The following is a 21783-nucleotide window of genomic DNA, read 5'->3' as shown; positions in this document are numbered from 1 at the left end:
TGATTATCCCACTTGTTATATAAGCTTATAGGGAAATAATGATCTTCAGTGCTTTCTCATACATAAGTAAATATTTAATAAATACTTGTTATACTGAATATCTAGAAAATTAATTAGTGGTCATAAAAAAACAATGTGGCACCTCCTAGGACATATGCAAAACTACTTTTTTTTACAAGTTTACTAAACTGGTAGATCAAGGATGTGTTGTAAATAAAATTTACTTACCTTTTAGCAAAGTAAATGATAGTTACGTGTACAACTGCTTTGGAAATTTGGAGAAATTTAGGCTAGAATTAGGCAAAATTATTTTTTAAATAAGCCCACAAACCATTACCAATTAATGGTAGAAAACAAAGACAATCCCCCCCACAATGTGTGTCATTTTCAATACTGTTAAGGAAATATGATTACAAACCTTTTTTTCAATTACTAAGAAAAACTGTAAAAGTGAAGAAACTCAAATATCACTCTAAAACCAATAAATAAAACTATATTTACATAAAACCAAAAAATAAAACATGGAAAAGAGGTCAGATAAACAAGTTCAGGATATGGGAAAAGATGCCTGATATCTCTCCTCTGTCTCCTACTATGCTCACTAAAGATAGTATGAGGAAGAAAGGGTTGTGACACAGCAGGCAAGGTGCCAGCTGTGGAACTCAGAAGACCTGAGTTCAAATAGGGCTTTAGATACTTAGTTATGTGATCCTCAGCAAGTCACTTAACCTGTTTACCTCAGTTTCCTCATTTGTAAAATGGGAGTTATAACAGTACCTACTTCCCAGGTTTGTTGCAAGAATCACATGAGATAATAATTGTAAAGTGTTTGGCAAAAAGCAGACAGGTCACAATTGTTATGTTTATGTTTACATTATTCTTCTTTGTAGCCAGTGCTTTTTAGAACATTAGCTAAAGTAGTCTAAAAATAGGTACAATATGCCATTGATTTATTTCAAATTGACATTATTTTATCCTTTTATACCTATTTCCTCCAAGTGACTAACATTTTCATTTTCTTCCCTATTTCATGTATCATGTTCACTGTTATTCATATCTATGTAACCTTAAAATAGTATTTACAATGCCTTCATATCCCATACGTAAAACAGTCTACAAATCAAAAAACTAAATTAGTAGTACTGTTATACAGAAAAAATACTTAAATGTCATTTAGAATAAAAACATTTTTTTAAAACTCTTAACTTTCATCTTAGATACTTATCTTATAATACTGTATATTCATTTCAAGGCAGAAGAGTGGTAAGGGCCAGGCACTGGGGTTAAGTGACTTACCCAGGGTTACACAGCTAGGCAGTATCTGAGGCCATATTTGAACCTAGGACCTCCCATCTCTAGGCCTGGCTCTCAATCCACTGAGTCATTCAGCTGCCCCAAACATTTATTTTTAAGCAAAAAATTGCCAACTATGTGTATGTATATGGGGATGGGGGGGAGGAGGAGTAAGAAAGAAGGGATGGGGGGAGGGCAGGTCTGTAAATCTCAGTTTCCTGAAGGATTATGCAATTCTCACTGGGGAACCAATATTACTCCTAATTGACATCAATTACTAATTCTTAGGAAATATTAATAATCTGGAATCAATTTATTTTTCTTTATTCATTTCCTATTTTGATGCATCAAAAGGTCATTTAAATAATGACTAGAGAGTTAGCTCAAATATATGTCATATTTTATCCTGATCTTTGCTTTTTCTTCTAGTTTGGAACTGAATTTTACTTCTTTTCAATAAACTCATATTCACATATAACTCATACTAATATTAAGATGCTTTCTGTGAACTAAATTTTTTTATCATTTTCATCTTTTGTGTCCAAAGCACAATCTGACTCTCTTCCCCCCAAAAAAAACATTCACTATGTATAAGCATTAGGTTTCAATAGTCTACAAGTCTTTGATTTTCTATCATTTTTTACTCTCAGCCATTTGTTTCAACATATCCCTTTTTGCATCGGAATCACAAAAAAACAAAGCATAGCAACTTACTTAATTCAGTCTCATGTCCTCTTGGTAGAATTTCTCTCCTTCCTTATCTTCTACAACATATGTTGATGTATACATTATAATTTTATGGCAATTTAAAAAATAATTATTATGAGGACTGTAATAAGAAAGCCAAATGTTCTATAAATGATGTTTTCTTAGAAAAATTCACAGAATGTACAACTCCTTTATTTACCACTCCAAGAAGAAACAAACCATAAGCCATCCTGCCATCAACTAGGGTATTTCCTACCCAGTCTATTTTTTGCCTTTTTGTTCCTTCATAGCAAGAAAAACAGCATTGATGCGATTCAGTTTCTCCAGTATTATATCCACTTGTTGGTCACTAGACAAAGATTTCACATATCACATACCAACAGCTAAGTTAATATTTATTAGACTGTCTAAATACCCTCTGTTCCACTTTCTTCAGCTACCTCTAAAACTGAGAGGACTGAACAAGATCAAGAACTAGTTTTGTACTATTCCTTATTTCATAAGTTGCCATGGTCAAAGAATTTATCAACAAATGGCTAGTCTACAAGTAATGAACCACTCTAAAATTAGCTAGGCTGTCCTTAGAAAGCAATTTCAAGATTTCTAGCCAAGGTGGTTACCCAAATGGAGAAAGGCTGCTCAGCTCCTCTCCGTGTCTCTACCCTTTACCACAACAAAAATTTGAACTTTATACCAGGTCAAATAATGATCAAAAAATTCAATGTATGACTTGAGTAAGTGACTTCTTCCACCCCACACCTACACCAAACATCAGCAAGCAGCCAAAAGGTAATAAAAAGGAGGACCACTAGCAAAACTAGTGCCAATACTGGTAAAGAAACTGGTAAAGAAACAGCCTAACAATGTGGACAGAGAAAGTCCAAAAACATACGTAGTCTGCAGAATCTCCATCCAGAAGTAGCCAGAACAAGAGGAAAGAGAAGTTCCAGCACCTCCTTCTCCACAGCAGCAGTACAAATGTAACAACCAGTGCAAACCTAGCTAGTACCAGGGCATCCAAGCTATCCAAAAGCCATATAAATCTATCCTGACTTGTCACAGAGGTTCCTGAAGATTTGGCAATTTGAACCCCAAAGATCCAAAGGGCTTTACCTCATAAGGAGGAGATTAGCCTAAGAACCTAGGGGACTCATGTGGAGTCCAAGTAGACCTGACTATCACACCCAAAAGCACAAAAGGTCAGAACCTTACCCCAGGAAAAGGAAAAACTCAAGAAGTAAAGCTGGAGAGATGACTAAATCAAAGAAATCTCTGTGCAATATAAAATATAGAGCAAATTTACCATCATAACAATTGCAAGCAGAAACTCAAAGTTAAAAATAAATATTCAAGAGGACTACATGAATACCTAAAAGAAAGGAAGCAAAATATTGAAAAAATGAAATGAAAGCTCTTCATAAAATCACTAGAATAACTACCTGAGAAGAAAAAAAACTACCCCAAGAAATGGAGGCCCTGAACACTTTGTTCAATCATTGTTGTTCAGTCATTTTTCAAATGTATCAGACTCTTGGTTGACCCCAATTGGGGTTTTCTTGGCAAACATACTAGAGTACTTTGCCATTCCATCTCATTTTAAAGATGAGAAAACTGAGGTAAACAGAACTAAATGACTTTGCTAGGGTTACCTAACTATTTAGCATCTGAGCCTAGATTTGAACTTAGGAAGATGATTCTACCTGACTCCAGACCCAGCACTCTATCGTCACCTAGCTGCCCCATTATTTTACCATATTTCATTATTGTTGAAAGATAACAAATGCAGAGTCCTAAATAGTAATGATGCAGAGTGAAGTGAATACAATTAGAAAATCAATTTATATGAGGACAACAGTCTCTTATAGAAAAACAATGAAAGACCATGACTCTAGAGGACATATATAACATATATAACAATAAAATGTTACCTACCTCCTGAGAGATGGTAACTAACACTTCAGAAAGAAACATACATTTTTTTTAATATGGCTCCTCACTGGGTAGGTTCATTTTGTTTAACTATGTTTATTTGTGATTTTTTTTCTTTCCCTCAGATTTACTGGGGAGGGAAGGAAAAGGGACTAGTAATACTAATGTCACCTACTCCAAAAGAGGGCCATTGAAACATTTTTTGAAATATACAGGAGAGAATAAGAAGTCAGAGAGATTTGCAAGGACAGCTTTTAAAGTAATAAGTGCAATTTATCATGTACTTTTAAAAAATCAATAATATGAAAGAGTTTATATACTATTTTTTTAATACTATCATGGTTTCACACACAATCCTTTTGTGTTGCATATAGAAGACTGTACTCAGCATTATACTGTACATCTTACCTTTTCCCACTGTTTCCAATAGCTGGAAAATCTTCCCTTCCCCAATGAAGCCTCTTCCCCTGTTCCCTTTAGGTAATAACTTTCCTCCTTCGTACAGAATTTTGTTTTGCAATTTTATCACACACTTGTCATATAATATATATTATAATTGTATGGAATTTTGTTTTATTCCTTTGCCAGACTATTAATTCCTAAATAAAGGAAAAAGATATTTTTTTACACAGATTTTTCTATATAGTACCACTTAGTACCTTACTATTATTTCTTATACAGAAGATAATTTAGCACATAGTATGACACCACAAAATCCAAAAAGACGGGATTAACTCAATTATTAAACTTTCCAAAGATCTAAATAACAGAAGTAATCCTAGCTCCAGTACTTCTTGCTTGTGCAACAAACCTTAGAAAAGTTGCTTCCCTTCTCAACCTTAAAATGAGGTTTGTTTCCATATTTCTCTATCTACTCTCCATCATATTCCTGCCCATCCCACCACCCCCCAAAAAAAGAAAGGAAAAAACCTAGCCTGACAAAAGCTTTGTGATAATCTTTTAGTGAGGTTTGTTGGGGTTTTTTTTGGTTTTTTGTTTTGTAATAATCCAGTTATACAACACTTTTCCTAATCTTTCAGGTTCCTTTAATATAAAATATAAGTTTTTTAAAAAGGAAGTCTAGTTAATGGACGAAACCACAGAGTAGAGTTGACCAGGTTAAAGGTTGAAGGTCTAACATGTGTGCTCAAATACATATGTGCTAAATTACAGATTCTGAATAGTTGAGTTATAATCTGTCCCTGCTGTTTTTGCTGACTACATTTTTTTTAAAGTGTGTACAGTTTTGAAAGAATGAAGTATAAATATCCAGTGTATAGTTAGTGTATAAATTTGCTTACTAAGGGTCAGCTAGCTAGTTGACATAGTAGGCAGAGAGCTAGATTTGGAATCGGACACTTACTAGCTGGGTGACCGGCAAGTATCATCCTCTATAGCCAGTCAGGACCCAGAGCTCCACCAACCCTCTTTGTCTAAATGATCAGAGAGGATCAAGGATTCATCAACATAGCTTTCCCTCACCTTTCTTCCTCAGGCTTAGGATTTCATAATCAAATCAGTTTTATCAAGGTTACTCTGAAAATCCTATCTGTTAAATAGCTCCACTCAAATTCCTACCAAATCCGAGTTGTAGGCTGTCTAAGATGAAGATCCCCTCTCAGGTCACCACTAATCTCTCCCCTGTTCCTAGATCTCATATATTCATCCAACTCATTCCATCATCCCTATCTTACCCTTCCACTGGTGCTCACTAAAATCTCTATTCCATTATTAATGAATTACTCTTATAACAATCACGTTGTATTCCCTCAACTTTTTATTCTTTCATTCACAGGTTAGGGTCCACAGAGGACAAATGACTTAAGGGTTTAGAGGTAACATATGAAGAGCTAGGTTTCTAGAGCTGTTGTTCAAGCACCCAATGCTATATTCTCCATTAATAACCAAACTTAATTAGCTTTTTTAAAAAGGTATTTATTAAAACTATATAGTAAGAACACTTTAGCAGAAAATATGGAGGGCCATACAGAGTCCATGGAGAGAGTGGGCAATGAGACAGATGTGATAGAGATAGGTCCTGGCACTGGAGGTTCTTTATTCCCTCCATATAGTCCACAGTCATGAAGTGTTACTAGGGTGAAATTCTCTGTTGGGTTCCCAGGGTCAGTAACTCTAGAATGCTTAGCTGGTACTTCTCCCCACCAAAAGAGGTTATACTCCATGAAGCTACTGTTCCTTGGGTACAATTATTCTAAGCCCATTTGTCTTGAGTCTCTGTACTTGTGACGCAGCCCCTTTCACTGCCATCAGCCAATACAGCTCCAGTGGGCACTGCTACTGCTGCCACCACTTCTGAATATCCGAATCTTAACTCAAAAGGTTGCTTGGCCACTTCCACCTCAGAATATCTGTTTGCCTAAAGATCAAGAAAGAATAGACACAGAAGGGGCCATAGCCAAGTATACCATAGCCAGGTAGGAGGCAAGGAAATGCACCCATTCCCCCCTCCAGCTCCTAGGGAAACAGGGCAAAACAGCCCTCCTACTTCAAAACCATAAAGGAGGTAAGAGAGAAAAGTGGGTCTCCCTTTTTTATGCATATTAAGTTCCAGCTCAATAATCCTAGAGTTAAGGGGTCTTCTAGCTTCTTCAAACAATTAGAGTACTCATCATGAAAACAATAAAAATTCTGAGTCATCAATGACTAAAAGAAGGCTCATACCAAAATTCCATGGGATCACTAGGATTGGAACAAAGCAAGAAGTACCTACACACATTCCAAGGATTGCCCACCAAAGGCCAGTCAACCTCTATTACAAGATCTCAGATCTCAAGCTAGAAAGAGACACAAAAGTCAAACAGTTCTAGACCCTCATTTTACAGATGAGACTCAAAAAAGGTGAACCAACTTATCAAAGGTCACAAAGATGGTAAAAGCATCAGAAGTAGGATTTGAACCCAGATCCTCTTACTCCAGCTACAGCTCCTTCCAATATACCACACAGGATCTCATTTACATTAGATCTATGACTCACCCTAAGAAATTACTTTGTCTTTATTTTGTGCTTAATGTTCTGTTTTTATATTGTCTCCATTCCCAGAGAAGGCAAGTTCCTTTAGACAGGATGTTTCATTTTTGTCTTTGTATCCCAAGTGCCTGACACATAGAAGGCACTCAATAAATACTTGCTGAATTATCTTCATTTTCCTCCCACATAAGACCTTTCATGTGAACTATGAATAAGGTTAGTTCTACAGTTAAGTAAAACTACTAACTACTTAAGTGGAAATTTTAAATTATCTGGAAAACTTGCTCCAAAAGTCCAATCAATGACTTAAATTCCTTTTCATTTCATATGCTACATTTCTAGTAGGTAGAAAACACACCTTTCCAAACGCCTTTTAAAATGTACACATATTAACAAGAAAAGGTTACAATCTGTAGAAGCTTTAGCATTCACTAATATGGCTCAGCTTCTAAAGTTAGCTATCTGGCATATTAGAAAAGATACAGCAAAAACTCTATGTTTTATATGTTTCTCTCATAAAAAACCAAATTCTTATGAGAGGAGCAGGGAGCATGAAGAAGGTATGGAACACAGGCCTCTAGATGTCTAGGATCAGAAAAGACAGATATTTTAAGAGGAAATAGATGGATCACAGAATACAGGTACCAAAGACTGGCTTCACCTTGGGTCAATCCTGTATTTGAAGACAGCATACTATCGTTTGTTTTTTTTCTCCCTACTCAGGCCTCAGGAAAGTTTGCAAACAGTAAATTAAAGGGCCAAAAGACAGGCAAAGGCAAAGGGAAAATAAACTCTCAGGCTGTGTCACAGCAATGCTTTCCTCAAACTGAATCCAATGGTGGATTACATCAGGATATTTATTCTAAATTATTGTATATAAAGATAAAAATAGAGCAATCATATGATGAGCAGAAGAAATACTTTAATAAATAACTCCAAATAATGTGGTGTTGCTTTGGGATACTGGGAAAATTCTAGCATGGGGAAATGTAAAACAGTACAAGTTCTTTTTCTACCAGATGCCCTGGTCAGAGCATAAGGCAAGAAAGCAGAAATAAACCATCCTGAAATGTAGATCTTATTTTTGCATGTTAAAAGTGCCCAATCAAAGAAGGCTTTTTTTAAAAGGGAAAAAAGTTTGAGAAAGTCAATGAACAGATATCAAAAATGGAATGACAGCTGAATCAAACATAGAATTCAAAAGAAATATTTAAGGAAAAGAGGTGGCATCAACTTCGTAGTTACTCTTTGTCTATGTGAAAAGTTGGGCAATAGTGCTCCAGGAGAATCACAATCTTGAAAGCATATCTCAAAAGATCCTACAGTATAGAAAAAAGCAATAATCACAAAAAGAAAAAAATTTAATGAGGCTGAAGATTTCCCCCAAAAAAGATCTTAAAGGGCTTCTATATATATACACACAAGTGGGAAGAGGCAAATTAGAATATTCAATTCAATTCAATAAGCATCAGCATTTATAGAAGTTATTATTAAGGAGGCAAGAGTTAGAGTCAAAGATGATTATAAGGTTACAGAGGATAGTCAAAGCTAAGGAAAATGTGAACAATATTGGAAACTCTGTTGTCATCTCAGACATGAATGGAAAAGGCTGATAAATTAGCAAAAGTAAAGACAATGCTATGAACTGCCCTAGTGCTCCATCGATACCCATTCAATGTCAAGAATTTAGAGAAACTTCCAGGACTTTGCATTGTAAGAATAGCAAAGGGACCTGGATAGAATCCTGCATGTTTGATGGACAAGCAACTTGGGGGCAGTTGAGTGACAGCAAAGGATTGTGGGTAGAGAGAAGTGAGCTGAGAATTCTGGCCAGCCCCAGGACTTCCAGCTCTGGAAGGGAAACAGAGAGGACTTGTCTTGGGTGACTGAGGGTGATTCGAAGCCACAAGAGGAAGAGCCAGATTTTCCCACCTATCTGTGAACCTGTTTCCATCAAGGAATTTTCTACTACCTTTCCTCCATCTAACTACAAGAACCCTTGACTCAGAAGAAGTTTGGTTTGGACTCTCTCATCTGAGCCCGTCTTCCTACTTCTTGCTAGGTCTCCCTTTGCCTTCTTTGAATTTGACTTGGACTTAGAGATTAGAGATATTAAATTAGAAATAGAGAAGACTGACAGCTGGAAAAGAGGCAGCGTCCTTTGGGACTTGGAGTCTGTAGCTCTCTCAGAGGGGAGAGAAGCCACAAGGTAGGAAGATAGAGACAGGACTTTTAGCTCATCGGGGCATCCTTTTCCATTTTCCCATCACTACCTTCCTTTCCCTTTTTCAAAATAAATCTTAGTTTAAGTTGGATCTGGGTTTGGCCCATCTTCATTAACAGAAAGGGGTTGAGTGATAAGGGACAGAATTCAAAGGGTAAATCCTATCCCATCCTTGGCAAAACTAGACCTGATCTGCCACCACCCTCCATAGAAGAGGGCTTGACTACAAACCCTTTGCTCATAAACAGCTGACTGGGATATAAACATCTTTCTCTGCAGTGGTGCTCACATTAGGACTCAAAGGGTATAGTTTATAAAAATATCCTTTAGGAATAGAGATAGAAAGTTTCTTTCTGCCTCAAGCTCTCATCTCAGCATCCATACTCCCCTTACCTCATTTCCCCTCAACTGTTTCACTGGAGTTTACACATTTCCAGTGAGGCAAACCATTCATCCCTGCCCCCCTCCATCTGAAAGAAAGGAAAAGACCCTTCCTTTTTTTTTATTTTCCCAGCATAAACCTCTGTTTGTTTGCAGGAGGATGAAAATAAGAGTCAGGTAAAAGTCACATAAGTTGGGAAGGAAGGCACTGACAGTTTGCAACCAGCACTCTTGGAAGGAACAGCCACATCAATATATCAAAAATTAAAGCATTTTTGGGAAAAAGTCCTATTGGTGTCAGTGTTTCTAAATATAGTAGTAGAAAAATGAGCAAAAAACTAAAAAACATTTTAAATCGTTTATCACCGGAAATACTCAATCTAAAAAACTATGTGTTGAGAAAAAAAGAAAGCAAAAAAGTAGAAGGAATTAAATGTTAATAAACAAAAAATTGTGCTGCTAAGGCTCATGAACAAGAGACAACAGACGAAGAAAAACAATCTTCTACAGAAAGTTAAACACTTACTGCTGCAACTGTTACCAAGACACTAAAAATGTAGACATTAATAAAATGTAAATAACTAGATGGATCTAAGAAAACAGAAAAAAGAAAAGAAGTCTAGAAAATTACTGTTAATTTCTGTAAAACAGATGGCCACTGAAATGGATGACAAGCATTTTAAGGAGGTTGTTCTGAGAAATTCAGTGAAATAAGCTCTTGACCTTACAAGAAAACATGCCTGTTCCAAGTTGCTTCTACACCTAAGAATCCAGGAGCCTCATTTCTTTGGGCACTAGTAGATCATCCAAGGAAAAGTTAATTTTTTTAATTTTATTTTTAATCCTTTTAAGGAGTTAACTTTATTGCTACATAATTAACTTATAAATGGTTTCTGTCCTGTTGGAAACATGTTCAGTAACAGCTAAAGCCAAATCTTTTTTTCTGGGTTGCTGCAATATTGTTTTAAATTAACAAAAATTATAAAAATAGGTATAATTTCTCTAAAGGGCTGCCAAAAGGATGCACACATAGATGACGGTTGAAGTCACAGGCAATCTTGAGATCCCTTCTCACTATATTTATGACTCTTGGACTAGGACTTCAAGACAGAAGTTGTAGTTCTGGCTCCGCCATTGTTTCCCCTTAAGCAGTGGTTCTCAACCTTTCTAATGCCGACCCCACAATACAGTTCCTCATGTTGCAGTGACCCCAAACCAAAAAATTATTTTGGTGGCTACTTCAAAACTGTAATTTTGCTACAGTTATGATTCAGAATGTAAATACCTGATATGCATTATATATTCTCATCGCTACAAACTGAGAGGTTGAAAACCAAACTTCTCAAACTTCACATCCTGTGTTTCTCAACTCTAAAATGAAAATAAATAATACCTATTCTACCCACCTCACAGAGAAAATCAATTTTTTAAACCCTTAACTTCCAACTTAGAATCAGTATTTTGTATTGGTTCCAAGGCAGAAGAGCAATAAGGGATAGGCAATAATTAGTGGTTGTGACATGCCCAGGATCACCAGATAGGAAGTGTCTTGAGTCCAAATTTGAATCCAAGTCCTCCCATCTCTAGGCCTAGCTCCCAATTGTAAAAATAGAGATTTGAACCCCAAACTTCAATCCGCAGAAGTCCTTGGCACTTCCCAGAATTCCCTATAATCTCACCTGAGTGCGAGATAAGCATCTGTATTCAAACTGACTGTAACGCCTACTTGGGTCTCTCTGCTTCCACTTCTAAGCACACGCATCTCTCAACATGTAGTAAGTGAGGGGGCAGCTGGGTAGCTCAGTGGATTGAGATCGAGGCCTAGAGACGGGAGGTCCTAGGTTCAAATCTGGCCTCAGACAGAGGTGTGACCCTGGGCAAGTCACTTAACCCCAATTGCCTAGCCCTTACCACTCTTCTGCCTTGGAGCCAATACACAGTATTGACTCCAAGACGGAAGGTAAGGGTTTTAAAATAAATTAATTAATTAATTAAAAAAAAAAAGATGTAATAAGTGAAATTGAATAGGCTTACCAGCCCTAGGAATGTGTTTTTTTCTATTTTTGTATTTCTTTATCCTTGATTTCTAATAATCTTTAATAAACCTCTAAAACTATAATACTTTTAGTAGAGAAACTAATTTAACTGTTACACAATCCACTGAGCCACTTAGCTGACCCCCAAAGTAATTCTTAATTTGTCAATACTGCTCATTGTAAAATTACAAGTTAGCTTAAACAACTGTGACAAGGAATAAAGACTGAGATTGGGACTATCTTTGTAATTTCCTTAGTAAATTAAATAACTATGAATAAAGTTTTTATACCATAAGTCTGTTAACAAGCTTTATGTCAGACCACATTTTTCTTGCCATGGAATTCACTACCAAAGAGTAAGGAAGTTAATAGTGTAATGGGCAGAGCACTAGAGTCAAGAAGACCCGAGTTCAAATATGGTCTTATTAGTTGTGTGACCCTGGGCAAGGTATTTAAATTGTCTGCCTGAATATTCTCAGTTATAAAATAGGAATAAAATAGTAGCTGCCTCACAGGGATGAATAAGATAATGAGGTTCAAATTCAATATTTGTTAAAGAGCTTTGTTATTAGAATAGCTGGCTCATAGTAGGTGCTTATTCCCTTCACTCTCTTCCTTACTATCCCCCCACATTCTCATAAACCAGACAACCTTATACAATCATTAAATCAATCAGTCAACTAGTCAGTTATCCAACACTATTAGGTGCCTCCTATGTGCCAGGTACTGTGCCAAGTCCTGAGGATACAAAGACAGACAAGAAGCAGTTCCTACTCTCAAAAAGCTCAGAAATTAATGAGGGAGGCAACATGTAAACAACTATGTACAAACAAATTATATACAGGATAATTAAAAATAACAGAGGGAAGGCACTAACATTAAGGAGGATGAGGAAAGACTTCTGGTAGAAAGTAAGATTTCTAGCTGGGACTTAAAGGAAGTCAGAGAAGCCAGTGAGAGGTGAGGAGAGAATTTCTGGCATGAGGAACAGCCAATGAAAATTCTAGGGGTCAGGAGAATGTCATATCCAAAGTATAGTAAGGAGGCCATTGTCACTGGATTAAAGACTACAGGAAAGATTATGGTGAAAGAAGACAGGAAATGTTGGAAGGGATCATGCTGTCTCGGGCTATAAAAGCCAAAGAAAGAATTTTATAATTGATCCCAGAGGTAACAGGGAGCCAGCCACTGGAGTTTACCAAGTAAGAGTATCAATGGTCAGACTTGCAGTTTAGAATATCAATCCAACAGCTAAACAGAGGATGGAATGGAAATAAGGAGAAACTTAAAAGAGAGAAATGTCAGCAGACTACTAAAATAATCTAGGTAAGAGATGATAAGAGACTGATATTTCCAATTATTAGTAAATGATTAACTCAGCAAAAATGGAAGCTTTTCCATATACTCGCATTTAATCATCTGAGGTTAAAATGGGTATATGTCATTATGATCCCTATTTTTAATAGTGAGGCATGAGAAATAGCAAATGGCAGCTGGTATCCCAACTCACATGCCATTCTTAGTCCAATGGTCTTTTCACTACACGACTCTTCTAGACTGCATAATAATAATAAAAAATCATAAAGTCATTACTGATTACCAAAGTTTTTTTTTTTCTGTTTTCTGAACATACTCAATCATTTTCATTTCAGTTATGAGAATGGTATAAACTGATAATATCAGACCAGTGTCTGATTTCTTTGTGGTTAAAAATTCCAGATATGACCAACCATAAGGAGTTAATGATTTACCCACCTGGGGCTTGAAAGGGTTACTTTCCCATGGAAAGATGCCCATTAATAAATACTGTATTTCTGTAGCTTCTACAACTATCTCAAACTTATGATGTTATCTATGTATCTTGAAAAAGAATGACCTTATTGCTATTCCCTTAGAAGAGTCCACCTACCCCAAAATTACACTGGAAAAAAGGGAAACTATATAGTCTAAGAGGGAAGCAAGGATGGCTTGTACTTTTCACCTGCTTTTCCCAGTTGTGTCAGTTCCATGACCCTAGAATAAGAGAGGGAAAATAGTGGTGGACATGGAAAATCAACAATTTCTCAAAGATTAATCTATTAACTAAAGTTAATAGATTTTTTAATTAATTTTTTTAATAATTTTAATTAATTTTTTAATTAATTAACTGCAGTTTTGATGGAAGTAGAACAAAAAGAACACACTATTAGGACATATGAATGTACTAAAAATAGGCTCCTAGAATGTATGACAAACATGAATCTCTCAAACATGATAAAATTTCTCTACTATCACTGATCTATAAATCCAAGATAATTTTGACTTGCCAAATAATATTATTTTCTTTTTCTTCCTTCCTTCCTTCCTTCCTTATTTCCTTCCTTCCTTCCTTCCTTCCTTATTTCCTTCCTTCCTTCCTTCCTTCCTTATTTCCTTCCTTCCTTCCTTCTTTCCTTCCTTCCTTCCTTCCTTATTTCTTTCCTTCCTTCCTTCCTTCCTTATTTCCTTCCTTCCTTCCTTCCTTCCTTCCTTCCTTCCTTCCTTCCTTCCTTCCTTCCTTCCTTCCTTCCTTCCCTTTTTTTTTTAACCCAAAATGATCATATTGGCATAGGGGAACTCCCAATGAGGAAATGCCCTAAATGCAAGTTGTTATCAATTCTGTAACTCATAGCCTTCAAGAGTTGCCTGGGTCTTTTAAAGATTAAGAGATTTACCCAGGTTCATAATGCTAGTATGTGTCAGAGACAGAATTTGAATCCCCATCATTCTGACTCCAACACCAGTACTCTAGTTACTATGCCAAAAACCTCAAAAAGATTACTTTTCCAGAGTAGCGTATATTCTGGAATTACCTCAAAAAAAATTTCATTTATTTATTCTTAATTGACAATCTAATGTTTAGAATATATGGAATTTAAAATAAAATGACAGAATGCAAACTGTTTAGAACAGGAGGTCATAAGTTGTCTATAAGAAAATATTGTGGGAGCCTATCACTATGCTTAGGCTCTGGAACAAAAACAAAAGTGCCTCTGATACAAGCTTTTCTTTTATAGCATGTATAAAAAATAATTTCTATAATATCCCTACCCATTGACACAGAGATTCTATTACTAGGTTTATACCTCAAGGAAGTCATTGATAACAAAGTGCCTATGTATACCAAAATAGAAGCATTTTTTGTGACAGCAAAGAATCAGAAACAAAGTTAAGATGTCCATGTACTGGGAATGGCTAACTTATGGCACATGAATGTAAAAGAACATCATTATGTTGCTAGAAATAATTAATGTAATTAATTCAGAGAACATGGGAAATATCTACATGACCCAATGCAGAGTGAAGTAAGCAAAGAAAAGAATACACAATGACTATAACAATGAAAATGGAAAGTATAACCACATAGACAAAAAATCAAAAGTGAATATAGCAAAATTATAAATAAGCATGACTAAAGCAAAGAAATATGAAATGATCATCACAAGTATTACACACTTCACATGTTTCAGATTTTCCAATGTACTGATCTCTGTTATGCTGATTTTTCTTTTCTTTTCTTCTTGTCTTTTGGGACAAAATAACAAGAAGAAGACAATAATAACAAATATCACTTGTTATTTCAGTTGGCTCTCTGGGAAGTGGAGGGATACTGAAGTGACATCAAAAGCTTTTTTAAAAAAGTAATTTCTAAAGGAGGAAAATAACTGGGGTGAGGAAAAAACAATCAAGGAAAGCTTTGAAGAGTAGTTAAACAGATCTGAGCTATTCTGTGAAGAAAATTAAGAGATTAGGTATTATATGAGGTGAGCTGATAAGAAAAGTATATTTCAGAATTCCAGACATTAGAAAACCACCTACGCAAAACAAGGGACGAGAAGAAATGATGTTAATATGAAATGAAATCTGGAAAGGTAGATGGGAACCACATTGTAAAAAGACTTAAATGCCAAGCTGGGGATTTTTTTTATTTTTTCCTAAAAGCAACAGGAAGCCACTAAAGATTTATTTGTGTCTTTGTTTGGTGGGTAGGGTGGAGTGACATAGTCAGATCTACATTTTTTAAATATCCACTCAACTGCTACTTCAATAGTCTAGGACATAGCAGAAGCTGGATAAGTGGAGCAAGAAGAGATACAAGACATATAAGTGATTGGATTTGGAAAGTGATTAGATGGTAAGGTGGAAGGGGGAGGGGGGTTAGGGGTTTGTATTGAAGACCAAGAGGACAATAATTTTCATTAAGTTCCTAAATATCTATATGGTCTCCTTTACCAAGATCCAAGCTACAAAGGGACCTAAATGGAAATAGTCTAACAAGCACTGGGAAGCACTGGGAAGAGTATATTTAAGATGAACAGTTTTTAAATGGAATGCACAAGAAGTTATATGTCTACCATTTAAGATGAGTGACTATAATATTTTTGCCAGTTATTATATAGAGCCTCGTGACTCTCCAATATGCAATCACTGTTTTTAAATCCACTAGTAGCAAAAGGAAAATGGTTTTCATCAATTATTAAGAACTTCCTATTTTGAGGCAGATAAGTGGCTCAGTGAACACAGAGCCAGGCCTAGAGATGGTTCTGAGTTCAAATATGACCTCAGACACTTCCTAGCTGTGTGAACCTGGCCAAGTAAACCCCAATTGCTTAGCAGCTGGCTAGTGCTCTTCTGCCGCAGAATGGATACTTAGACTTAAGACAGAAAGTAAGGATTATTTTTTTAAAAGAAAAAAAAAAGAACTTCCTATCTAACCAAAGTCTTTATCCTGGCTTCTTTGGAGCTAAGCAAGTACATATAAAATGGTTAAAAGCATGTCTTGAAAATAGCAGTGACATTATGAATAGCAGAAATTTATTCCTTTCAGGCAATTTTATAATTCTACATGAAAAGATATAACTTTTTGTGTTTCAGAATATGGACATGGAATTATAAAAGGTAAAATATCTTTTAATTGCTTCATTTTCCACAGTAACATTTTAGTGGATCTTGTTGAGTCTATTAGTAGAACAAGCAACTTTGGAGATTATCTTTTAACATTAATGAATAACAGCAGAAACCAAGTTCTTAGAGAACCTAAGATAACCTATATTATCCAAGTAAAAAAACAATTTTGTGCAACTCAGTAATGCACTTATTGTATATTATATTGGGTTGTATTTGTATTTTACCCACCAACTATAACAATATAGAGACTAGGAAAGACCTTACCTAAATTCTGTATTCAACTCTAATACAAGGAACAATGTTTTGCACACAGTAGGTTCTTTATATTTGTTGAATTATTGGTTAGATCACTAACCACATGTCACTATGTTGTATTCACATATAAAGGTTTATCAAAATGATTTTTTAATCATTTTGATTGTACACATGAATTTAAAGACATGCTTTTGGTTCTCTAAAATTCCAGAAACTAATATAGCACTGGTAATATTAGCATCCCTGACACCACCCAAAAGAAAATAGCAGAGACAACTCCCAAAATAACCAAAATGTTGAAAAACCAAATCACATTGTAATATGCTAATTAAAGAAAATGTCAATTCAACTAATATTTATTAAGCACCTACCTCAGACAAGACTCTGTATTAAATAACAAGTATACAACAATGAAGAATAACATACAGCCCCTGCCCCCAGGCAACTGATAATACAACAGAAGAAGATGAAACATGTATACAAACAGAAAAGAAGGTTTTGTTGCGGTTGTTGTTTTTTCCAGTCAAGGGGGGCAGAATTCACAGAAAAAAAAAATTTTAATGGCATCTGAAATTTATTTTTCTTCTCTTGAAATTCATATGCTAACTATGTTAAAAAAGTAAATATTTAGTTAATAAACTGAAGTTAGCAAATTCAGCTCTTACTAAAAAGGTGTACAGTGAACAAGTGACCCTCAACATTAAAATTACTATCAAATGGTAATTTTTTTCAACAGAGAGCAATGTCTTCTCTAAAAAAAATTACTATTGTCAGTATTTAGAAGACCTTGCAAGAATTTGGACCTAATAACTAAAGGGAGAAGAGAAGAGAGAATGGAGAAAATGAAATACTGAATGGAATTTCTCCTCATTCTATTTTCCTCACATTTTCAAAAGGAAAATAATTAAAAGGTGGTCATCATTAAATGAGGTTCCAATTACCTCACAGAACACTCTGGGTTTAAAACACATTTGATCTACAAGCAATTATTTCTATTATTTACATAAGTGAGAGCTGATTCTACTAAGAGTACTTACTTTAAAACTCATAAAGCACTGTAGAGAATACATACTGTATTGATTAATTAACCCCAGGAAAATTCTAGTAAAAAATATATATACAAGAAATATAAGTAAAGTACAATTCAAAGACCAGAGCTACAAAAAAGAAACTGACTTCAAAAAAAGGTAAGCATACTTTAGAAATCCAGTTGAAAAATAAACAAGTTACCTGTAGAAAGCACTCCTGTCCATATTTTTAAATGCTTTATGTGGAATTCATCATTTCAAAGATGTCAAATCACAAAAGGAGTTAATACCTATTCTCATTCTGTACCTTCCAATCAGCTTCCTCCAAAGGTGCCTTATTTAAAACCGAATGTTTAATTTTTGCCAGTATGGCTGTTTTTCTGAGCTTTATATTATGCAGATAAATGGTTCCTTTCTAAACAAGGTTTCCTTGTATGGAGAAAAAGCTCAGCATACAAGACCTCAACAGTTTTTTATTTTGTGCTTCTTTCTCTCTCTCTCTTATCTTTCCCCCATCTCAGCAAAATCTTCTCAAATATTCTCTTAAATGCACTTGTCAAAAGAAACACCCACCCACTCAGAGTGTCAGAATGGCAATGCTGCTGCAGCCTTCCAAGCTCCCAGTTACATAGCGCCAGTGCCTAGAACAAGCTCCAAACTAAAAGATCACCTTATGTCCCATATAAATGAACATAATGTATCATTTAATCAATTGTGTTAAAAAGGACACTGATTTGCAACTATTTATAGATTAAAATACAGTCCCTACCTCATCGAACTAAAGAGTAGGAATGTGAGATCTAAATTTTATAATAGATCCATCACGTGTGCTTTAACCCTAAGATGAATTAAAACCCTCTACTGAAATGTATTTTTCTATACTGAAATATCCTTTGTTTCTCTGGTTGATTATGTTTTGCTTTGTTTTAATCAAAGCAGTTTAGTTACTAAGTACTACCAACAGGTGCATGAAATATGTTGGAAGAATCCAAGATTTGATTTTTTTATCCCCTTTAATAACTACACACATACACATACACATACATCCTTAACGCCGCAAGAATTGCAAAACATTTCGTTCCAGTTAGGTAAAAAGAATGTTGCTTATCTTCTGCAGTTCCAGAAAATAACCTTACACTTGAAAACTTGTTAAGCAAATAAAATAGGGGGGCCTCAGAAGATACAGGGAGAGACATCCCTCATCCCCACAAAGTCAAGGTCAGCAAAGTCAAGTTCGCCGGCTCGGAGACCATCTCACAACTCGAAGCACTGCAACTCCTCTTCTCCCCACTCCCCAGATTCCGACCCTCCAGGACTTACATCTCCGAGGCTCGAAAGGTGGGCGACCAACACAGCGAGGACGCCTTTGAGTGGCAGAGGTGACAGCCCGTTCCCCGCCCCCCATCCCCTAAGGGCACCCAGGAGGAGAGATTTTTCCGAGGAAAGCGCGGGGGGAATGGGGTGGGGGTGGGGAAGCGGAGAGATGACACTTCGTAGGCTGAGGAGGAAGCTCCAAAGGGTAAGAGTGCTGGAAGGGAAGAGGGAACATACACACAATCATACACATATATACATATACACACACGCCACTCCAGAGGCAGAAGCACCCTCCACTGCTAGAGCGGACCCCGATACGCGTCATCCCAAGGGAGTCTAGGCTGAGCTGCCCCCCCACCCCCACCCCGTTAAAAAAAAAAATCATCTATTTCCGCGATTTCCTGGGAAGCCTCCTTGGTTCTGGTTTCGGCAAGTGGGAAGGGAGGAGAAAAAAGAGGAATGGGCTGCGGCAGTCCCTCCCCCAATTACAGTCCCCCTCCCCCTTTTACTCCCTCCTGAGGGCCAGGGCCGCCCCGTCGCCCCCATACTGTCTGCCCCCCCCCCTTCGCCTAACCCCCACACGGGAGACCCGGCGGTTCCTCTCCCGACATGGGAGGGCCGGAGGCGAGGCACCCGGGTAAAGAAGGGCTGCGAGACTCACTTACCCCACTCAGTCCCGGCTTTAAGCGGGGACTCCCACCGCTACAGCCGCCGCAGCCGTCGCTGTTTTCTCTTCCCCAGCGGCAGTGGCAACTAATCGAACCCTCCGGCCCCGCCCTCCCGACCGGGCGAACGCGCAACCGTGCTTGCTACCCACTCAAGCCCGGGCGACCGGGCCCGTCCTAGCCAATGAGGAGGCTTCTCGGGCCGACCCCGCCCCCAAATTCGCCCCGCCCCGCCCCTCCCGCTTCAAGGAGAACCTATTCGGGAGAGCAGCTTTTTCCCTCATTCTCTCTACCCCTTTCTTCAGATCGCTCTCTTCCTTCCCCTCCCCTCTTCGCCATCGATACTCCCGTCCCCAGGACCTGAACGTTATCTCCATTTTACACACACACACATATACACACACACTCTACTCAGCCCCACGCACGGGGGCGCGCGTGCGCGCATTCGCAGCGTAGCTCGCGCTAGGTTTGGTTGACTCATCAGTCCCCAGCAACCAGGACTGGAAGGATGGGAGGGGGCGGGGCCGGGCTGCTGCCTGACAGGAGAAAGTAGGGAGGGGGATTTGCCGGAGGAAAGAAGAGGGAAGGATTGGCAGCCCGAGAGAGCGTGACTAGGAAAGAGGCAATAGCACAGACGGTGGGGTGGGCTAGGGGGGAGGCCGGGTCCCTCGCCCGTCACTGCAGAAAAGAGGAGGAATCCTTCCTGTAAAGGGCTATCCCACACACATGCACTGAAGAAAGAACCCGGGAGGTGGGAGTCGAGAGCTGGCACGGAGCACTTCTGGATGTGAAGTGGCCCGGAGCTGGGGGGGGGGGGGGGGGGTAAGGGTGAGGGGGGGAGCGTTGGGGCAGGGTGGCGGCAAGAAGAGGAAAGGAAATGGAACCTAGCACTTCTGTAAGGTGATGATATAATAAAAGGGTGGGGACTGACTTGTTCCTGCTGTCACGCGGTCTATTGCTACTGCCGCTGTCCAACTGTTGCAAGCTCTGGGGCATACACTCATACATACACATTCACTCTATCCATCACCCAGACATTCTGTTCTCTGAATTGGGAACAAACAGCTGGGTGGCTTGGGAATGCCATTTGTGCACATGCTGCTGCTGCAAACTGTGCCCCACTCCTGGAGAAGGCACAGCACCCCCAAGCTGCAGATTCCCCAGCTACTAGTGGTGAGGCAATGAAGTCATAACAAACAGACCCCTTGTAGGACTCTAGCAAGATTTACATTTTTTTAAAACTAAAATTAAAGGTGGAGACGAAAAACGATGTGAAAGATTATGTTTTCAGTGGCCGCAGTGCAAATGACAAAAATGTCACTTGCTTTAAATAGTATTTAAAATAGCAAAATAAATCTAGCAAAAATAGCAAAAATAAATCAAAAGCAAAGTGGGAAGGAGGAATGCTTCGGGGATTCCTCTTTTAAAAAATGATCACTGACGCTGAGATCTGATTACTGCTTCCAATAAATCAAAACTATGCAGCTCTTTAATAGGAAATAAACACCTTGAATAAAATCTAAAGCTTTCACGTGGCAAACTCGCAATAATGTTTGCTGCATTGAGTTTGTCTAATGGAATTGAAAAACCTATTACCAATATTAATCTTTGATAATCTCTGTAACAAGAAATACTAGATTTGAAATCACTTTAGGTCAAGTTAATGCAGCTTTTTCCATAGAGCTGAATAACCAATAAGGAAACGGAGATACAATCCTTCTGGCTCTGTAGGAAGAGTGCCAGATAATTTTGTAGGTGCAGCCCTGAGTTAACAGTGATGGAAAGCAAAAGGAGGAAAACACCAGAGCTCTGGCTTTCAACATTCACAAATTTAACAGTGCTGTATACTCCTGGTTTAAAAAAAAATTATATTTAAGATCTCTGGGGAATTTGTCTCCATTTCCCTATTAATAACTCTTGCTACGGAAACTACAACAATGTGCCTGTAGAATCAAAATAAGGATAATTATCCTTAAATTATGTTTATGGACCCTGAAGAAGACAGGGAAAATTTAATAACTGAAAACCGATT

General features: G+C 37.5%; 1 protein-coding gene across 3 annotated transcripts in view; it reads right to left on the bottom strand.

Annotated features, from left to right (window-relative positions):
* CDKL5 (cyclin dependent kinase like 5) overlaps nucleotides 1-20157 on the bottom strand; it is a 295365-nt gene extending 275208 nt beyond the window's left edge. The window contains exons 1-2 of one of the 3 annotated variants that reach the window (XM_056808681.1): nucleotides 19752-19869; nucleotides 19090-19297 (exon numbers count right to left, since the gene is read on the bottom strand). The gene's annotated coding sequence lies outside the window, so the exon portion shown is untranslated. Of the gene's footprint in view, nucleotides 1-19089; nucleotides 19298-19751 lie in introns of all 3 variants that reach the window. The other 2 variants (XM_016424756.2, XM_001380680.4) reach the window with 2 other exon arrangements.
* Nucleotides 20158-21783: the final 1626 nt, after the last annotated feature.

Source organism: Monodelphis domestica, chromosome 8 (assembly GCF_027887165.1).
Source record: "Monodelphis domestica isolate mMonDom1 chromosome 8, mMonDom1.pri, whole genome shotgun sequence".
Lineage (NCBI taxonomy): Eukaryota > Metazoa > Chordata > Mammalia > Didelphimorphia > Didelphidae > Monodelphis > Monodelphis domestica.
The sequence above is the reverse complement of the archived record's forward strand: the minus strand, read 5'-3'. Positions and strand labels throughout refer to the sequence as shown.